An 8219-nucleotide genomic window follows, 5' to 3' on the forward strand; every position below is an offset into this window, starting at 1 on the left:
AGTTCCACCCTTACCTTGCCCCCCCCCAAAAAAAATCCAAAGTGAGCGAGGGAGCACCTGTAAAAAAAAAAAAAAAAGGGTTCCTTTGGGGCCTTTTTGTTGCTGATTAAACACCCCCAATTGGACTAAACACACCACATCTCCCTTGGACTGACGTGATATCTAAGCTTGAGCTCATTGGCTTCAGTATTACCTTTTTAAATAAACTTAGGTCATATTTTCCCATGTAAAATGCGTGTAACCTCAGTGTTATGTACATTCTGTATAGTGGCTCTCTTTTTTCTTTTAACAGTAATGTAGAGCATCATTATACACTTTGGGTAATTTTTACCCTTGTAGTATACATGTAAAGTAGTTAGTAATTTGTGCAATACACAAATCATCAATATATATATAAAAGCAGAGGTCTCATGCGAGAGAACATGAGGTTTTGCCAAGTGGCGCTTTCTATAGCTCTTTTATTTAATCCATCCATTTTTTTTTTTGGTTTTTTTGGTTTTTTTTTTTTTTTTTTTTTTTTTTTTTTTTTTTTTTAAAGTTTTTACACCTCATTTGTTATTACTCATCACTCCTCTAATGTTTAAACTTTCAAGTATACCATTAATTCAGCCCTGCGTCTAACCCTTCATTTGCCTACCCCTTGCAATTATCCAAGTTACATTTTAAGCTTTACCATACTTCCAACCCTGAGTTTTAACAAAAATCTTAACAATTTCTATAATTTTTTCATCTCTCTTGCCTCTCCTCTTCACTCTGCAACATCACCACCATATCTTCATCAACATCGCCAAACAAATCTACAACTTCACCATCATCTCTTGAGCCAAATTGAAAAAATTTCATAGCAGAAACTAAAAACCCAAAACCCACCATTTAGCCAAATTGAAATCCTAAACCACCTACCACCGCCACCAGATAGCCCAAATCTCCACCATTGTCACCCACGTCATGTTGTTGCCGGTCTGGAAATGATCCAATCATATCCAATGGCTCTCTCTCCACAGTTTGCACATTTGCCAAAATCACAAATGTATCATCAGAATTGGAGTATTCCTTTAAGACCAGTTTTATTTTACCCCGTTGTTTCCTTTAAGATGTTATTTTTAATGTTTTCAACTAGAAGGAATTTTTCTTTTTTAATTAATAATAATTTATAATTTCAAGGCATGCAAAATTAATGAAGTTTTCTATGTATGATGAAGATTTGAAGATTTGAAAGCTTTAAGGGATCATCCAAATTTATATGTTATAATTACTTTTTAACCATTGTGGTTTGTGACTTTCAAATTACTGCATATTGCAATTGGTCATGTTGATATTAGCTTGGGATACTTACAAAAAATAACAGAGTGTTTTCAAATCTAAACTTGGCAAATTTGGCACTAACTGCACTCACTAGAATTTTAGTTTTAATTTTGAACTTTAATAGGATTTGATTAAACATTGACGTTGAAATAGGAGTGTTTTTTTATATTTTATATTTATTTTTTATTTCTCATTATTTCAATTCAATAATTATAACAAATATATGTATACAATTTATAATTGTTGCTTTTTATTATAAACTCATTATTAATAAAGTTCTATAACAATTATGCTATAATACATGTATAACATTCTTCAAAATCATCTTACATAAAACATTATAACATTATCTGTGCATCGCACACTAGTTATTTATTAATGATACATATTTATTTACTAAAGTTTTATTAAATAAATTCAATTAGAGGTTATAGAAAAGAATATACAATATTTAAATAGAGTTTGTGTGATTCCTATTTGTTTAATATTGAATCAAATTATTTTCATAAATTATGTGATTTGCTTTTTTTTCAAATGATTTTAAATCTTTGTATACCTCTTATTTATATTTCAAAGTTAGCAACGTCTTTCCTCTTTGTTCAGAATAGCTGAAAATTTCCATTTTTGTTAGTTAATGGGTATGAATAACCCTCTATTCTATCTTAGTCTAAATTTTAGTCAATCTAGTTCCTTTCTCCACTCCTGTCCATTTTTGCTAAATTTAGTTCCTATGGTGATTTTGGCTAGTACATGACGTTAACATCTTTTTTCTCAGTCCTTTCTATCTCCTTAGAATATAAATTCATTTGTATATTTGATTTGATATTGTTTCCATGAGAAATTTAAGGCATTCATTTTAATCATCATAAATTTTCTCTCTTGATTTGATTTTTGAAATTTGATCCAATGAGGCTAAACTGTTGATTCATCTTTAATTCTTACTAAAGACCTGTTTGGATTGAGGGAGAAGAATGAAGGTGCAAAAGGGAGTAGAATAAAATTGGCTTAAAATTAGGCTAAATTTAAGCCAACTCTACTCCACTTCTCAAATCAAATAGACCATAAAGGAACACGATAGAAGATGGATTAGAGGTTTTTTAAGGTGCTTGTTTGACGATCATTCTTCTTCTTAGTGCCATGAGGTGGATTTTCATCCTTGGTCTTCTAGCTAAATTAGGCTTGTTTGCGGAAAAATAAACAAGTATGAGCAATTATAGGTACTAGTATTAATAATTCAAATTCATAACCATTCCATGTGTTTAAATGACAGAAAATAGGTGCTCTACGACCAATCCAAAGAAGGGAGACTTTTTTTTTTGAGAAACGAAGAGAGACTTACTTATTGCATTCATATCACTATAAAATTGTAGATAGTAAACTAAATATGGAACCTTCATAATCAAATCAAGTGCTCTTGACAACAGGAAAAAAAAAAATCTGAAAAAATATATGGATGAACTAATTTTTAGAAATAGCTGGTCAAAACTGTGAATTCTCAGTTTGATATAGCAGCAGCAGATTCCAAAGGAAACTGATCCTTTATTAATGCTTCCCAGTCAAGTTGCCTCAGCATTTTAAACCTCTCATTCAATGTCACAAACCCAGCTTCTGGAGCAACAACACCACAGGTTTCAGCTCTATGGAGTAAAAGCACGCTGGCACCTATATCTGGGCCATGGAGTTTTCCTGTTAGCAACACTCGCAGAGGCATGAAGAGTGATTTCCCCTGTGATAAGGATGGAAGTAGGCAGATTTTCAGTTCATGGCCAGATACTGTTAAGTGAAATAAACATATCACTCTCTAATTAAAGACCACCTTGCACTTTAGCGATTTGCCAAAGTTCTTCACCCACTTCTGCCAGCCAGCATGCCCTTCTTCAAGAGCACCCAGGAGTTCACCACTGTCATAGGCAGCTATGAGGTCGGCTGAAAATTCAGAAAGCTTATCTTCTAAGACAGGTTTAGCTTCAGGACTGCAGAGAGCAAAAGAATTTGTAATTAGACATGGTTGTGTTCTTAGGGGCCAAACTATTCTGAAGCATTTTTTTTTATTACAGTTAACATTCTCCCCCAAAAGGTACTTATAGCAATAATTAAGTGAAATAAAATCCAGTAGAAAAGCATATTTATAGATGACACAATGTGTATTCAACTAAGAAGATAAGAAAGAGTTTATCAGGCCGAAAAAATGATGACATATGACAGCATAAAACAACAGAATTAAGTGCAAGGTATATAACCTGTTTAAAGTGTCAGGTAAAGGATAAGATAGCAAGTTTGAGAGTGCTTTGTCTGCATCTGTTACCAAGTCAATCCCATCCTTGAGCAACTGAACCGCTTCCTATTATACAAAATTATGTTTCAACTATTAAAACATGCTTGCTTTGCTTGATTATAGGATATTAAAACATCATATAACCAAAATGAAATAAATTATCTACAGTAACCTGTCTTTCTGCAGCAGACCACATAATCCCATACTTAATTTAAATAACAGTATAATCCACAACAATACCAAGGATTACAAGATCACCTTAAATCTAAACAGAAAAAAGAAATTCTCTAACTCTCTAACTCTCTATCTTGAAGTTTATAATTATAATTCAATGCAATCAAAAGATTTTAATACTAAAGTCTTACTAGGATAAATGTCCCCTCCGACTTTGTGAGGATACCAGTGCTTTTCCAGCGCTCACCAACAAGCTTGGTCAACTCCTCTGATGGTAGTGCTATGCTGACCATTCATCCACCTTTAATTTGAACATAAACGAGAAGCTATTAGGTAGCTACTATACACAATAATAACTTGCACACTATTAGACAATTAACCTCCAATACATCCACAATTTAGAAATAGTCTCGCTCATTCAAAAATATAATAAACCATCTTTTGTTTTTAGTGACAGGCAGCCCAAATTATTGAGAAACAATCAAAATCAAATTGTGGAAATAAAAATTTGAATTTGGAATATTACACAATATATGCAACCATCAGAAAATGTAAACAAACATGCCATTGCGTTTTTTTTTTTTTTTTTTGATAAATCCATTGCATAACATTTTTTAAACTCTACATCTTCAAATCAAAGGGACTGCTTGCTGGGCATAACAAACAAATAGGTTTTCTCAGCATATGATAACGAAAAGCCATATTTACCTTAACTTAGTAGAATCAAAAATAGCACCACCTTTGTTGACATGACCAATTGAGAATTTTTCAACTGTAAATTGCAAAAAAGATATTTAGGTAAGAAATTGATCAAAAGAAAAATAAATGCACATGCAAAAATTTTAGATTTTTTTTATCCACATGAGCCTATCAGCATGGTTCTAGAGAGAGAGAGAGAGAGAGAGAGAGAGGATTCAAAATCACTAACCAAGTTGCTCAAGGGTGAAAAATTCATTTTCAGTGCCATCTCCCCAACCTAAAAGTGCCAAGTAGTTCACCATTGCTTGGGGTAGATACCCCATCTCCCTGAACTGTTAGATGGTAGTAAAGCTGGAAATGTTTACCCTTATAAAAATATAGGCTAACAAGAAAAGCCTAATGACCAAAAAGGAGAGCACAAGAACAACTCATACCCCAACTTCTACATGAAGTACAAATTACAGCAATAAAGATTAATTACCTGACCCACAGAAGTTGCACCATGCCGTTTTGACAGCTTACTCCGATCAGGTGCAAGAATTAAGGAAACATGTGCAAAAGAAGGCATTGAGAACCCAGAGCCTGTAGTAGAATAATGTATAGAGACCACAATCAGTTTCTCTCTGTTGTTAAAAAAAAAAAAAAAAAACCAAAAGCAAGGAAAAGCAGGAAAAAGGTTCAGATTTTTAACAGTACCTTATATATCAGTGCTTGCCTTAAAGTATTTGGTAAATGTTCCTCTGCCCTGAAAATGCAAGTTTTGAAAGAATATGATGTCTTAACATAACATGGACCATGACCAGGGTAAAGAAAAATTAAAAATTCGAGATGGTAAACTTGCTACATTTACAGACAGGTAAATAGCAAATTTCCCTTAATTTTAAGGAGGTTGGACGTAATACCTTATAACATGTGATATAGCCATGGTAGCATCATCAACTGTGACACAAAAATTGTAAACAGGTTGCCCATTGCTCCTCATAATTACAAAATCTCCAAGTGTGTCCAAGTTCCAGCTAACCTTCATTTCACTATCAAACAAAGTTAACATCCTACACAACATGATTTAACATTATGTTATTAGATACATCCACTATATTATTTACTTAAAGTTGATGGCTGGCAGGGCAAAAGCCATCTGATAATTTGAAAAGCCCCAAAGAAAAAGGAAAATGAAAAAAAAAAAAATTATTGTAATATAAGAAGACTACAGGGAGCCCAAAAAATGTAAAGAACTAACTTCGCCTCGAATAAGGTCATTAATTTTCAAACTCCCATCCTTTGGCACACGAAACCGATATGTATAAGGGGTTCCCTTTGCCAACTCCTCTTGTACTTCTTCATCAGTAGCAGTTGCCCACTTCCCAGTGTATACAGGAGGCAGCTGCTTTAGTTTTGCAATCTCCTTCATTTTTTCCAGTTCCTGAAGAAAATAATGATAAGATCCTATAAATAGAAAATACATTTTCACAAAACGCCCTAAACTTTGACCAGAAAGATAAGTTGAGATAGAAGATGGAAACTACAAAAAATGGAAAAACATGCATTCCAGAATGCAAAAAGATTGTGCTAATAAGGCTTGTAGTCCAAATAAATGACTACCTGACAATTAAAACCAAAAGGTACTAGTTTTGCTGAAACAGCATAATGAAAGGGGGGAAAAAAGATTTATTCTCTCAACCAATGTGAGTGAAGGAGAGAGAGAGAGCTAAGAATGAAAATCAAGATTTTAGCCATGCTATACATTATAGAAAAAAACTTATCAACAGTAAGTCTTTATTAATGATGATTACAAGTACATTTTTTCATCAAAAACAACTTTTTCATTACTCCAATGTCATAACTCATAAGAAATACCAACACAAGCTTCAAAGTTTAATGCCGATTACCTCATTGGAACAAAAGCAACGATAAACATAACCAGAGTCTAAAAGTTTCTCAGCATGTTGCTTGTACAGAGAGTTTCTTTCAGATTGTCGGTATGGACCATAGTCTCCACCAACACCAGGACCTTCAAAGTATAAACACAGTATTACTAAGAAATGCTAATTATGAGTAGAGAATTATCACTCAACTCCAACTCCATCTCAGTATCCAACTGTCTATCATAGCCAAGAATGTGTGCAATATAACAAATAAATACAATTAAGTCTTGTGAAAAAAAAAAAAAATTCAATCATCTTTTTTCACAATTGTTAAGGTGACAAGTTGTAATTGGTAAATAATAAAAATGGTGTCAGCATCTTAGCATGGGGCACATGGAAACTTGACACCACAACAAGTTGCAAACTTTTTTGTGTTTTTAGCTGCAACAACTACAGCTTACTAGTCTCAGAATTTTAGGGCGGGCCATCTAATGTATTATGACATTCATAATAGAGTGTCTAAACAAAATATATGACACTATGCAGAGACAGGGGCGGGCCAAGTATTTATCTTTCTAGCATTGCTTAAAATCTATAATGAAAAATAGAACAGAAATGAATGATTGGTAATAAAAGTAGCATAGATGAAACAAGCAAATGAGTGTCAAGTTAACAAATTGATTGTATTGCTGCTGCACAGTATAAGTAGCAAAGAATTGGGAAAAGGGAAAAGGGGGTACCTTCATCCCAGTGAAGACCGAGCCAAGAGAGATCTCGCAAGAGGGCATCCTCAGATTGTTTAGTGGATCACTCCAAGTCAGTGTCTTCAATTCTCAACACAAATTTGCCACCTTTGGACCTTGCGAACAAGTAATTGAAGAGCGCAGTTCGAGCTCCACCCGCGTGGAAGTTCCCCGTGGGCGAAGGAGCAAAACGCACACGGACTACTACTTGTTCTTTATCCTCCTCTGCAGTGGGAGTGGCCGCCGAGATTGAGAAACTCCTCCTGCGAAAGCGTTTGTGAAAAGAGAGACAGGATTGACGGAAAATGGAAGGAGAAGCAACCTCAGGATTTATACTAATCCTCATCCAGGACGACGGCGTTGTTCCTATGAAGGTCGTTGCCATTGTTCTCAATCTCAATCTCAATCTCAAATCTCAATCTGTGATCCTATCTTTAATCTTTCCTATGTGTTTTTGCCGTTAGCTTCACCCAACAGAGAACAGAGCACTTGATCTTATTCTTATGTTACTGTCTCTCTCACTAACTCTCGCTGTCTGTCACGTGCTATTTTAAAACACTTCAATGGCCAAAGATTTAGGCCTTAATGGTACTTTCCTAATTCATCTCTGGCAGATTATTGGAAAATGTTTGGTAGGGATGCCTTGCCCACATACCATTTTATGAGTTTTGCTGCATTTGCATTATCTGAGATGATTTGGACTGAACAAAAGGCCTAAGATTTGGCATCCATTGTGCTTCACCAAGTCAACTCGTATTTTAGTGCCTTCTTAAAATGTATTTTTAAAGTGAACACTAGTTCATAACACTGATATTATGAGATTTGGTTCGAGAAGACAACATACTCAAGAAGAGGCTAGAGACTTTTGGCTTCAATAGTGCTTTCGTAGAAAATATTTCGTAGTGATGACTAGTTCATACTATTGGTGTTATGAGCTTTGCATTTTTTGAGAATACCTAAAGTCCTAAATTCAAGAAGATGCCATAAACTTTGGGGACAATGGTGTTTTCATAATTTGAATGTAATACGTTGTTTGCAAAATGCTTTGTAGTGATTGGCATCAATCGATTACACGGCCAGTAGTGATGTTGTACTTGACACCTTCCCACTCACAGCAATCCCTCTCTTTGTCGGCTGGGTCCCAAGGTGTAAAACAAT

The 8219-nt window shown here is 34.4% G+C and overlaps 1 pseudogene; it reads right to left on the bottom strand.

Moving 5' to 3' along the window:
* Positions 1 to 2634: 2634 nt before the first annotated feature.
* Positions 2635 to 7754, bottom strand: LOC142615441 (glutamate--tRNA ligase, chloroplastic/mitochondrial-like; annotated as a pseudogene).
* Positions 7755 to 8219: the final 465 nt, after the last annotated feature.

This window comes from Castanea sativa, chromosome 11 (genome assembly GCF_040712315.1).
Source record: "Castanea sativa cultivar Marrone di Chiusa Pesio chromosome 11, ASM4071231v1".
Lineage (NCBI taxonomy): Eukaryota > Viridiplantae > Streptophyta > Magnoliopsida > Fagales > Fagaceae > Castanea > Castanea sativa.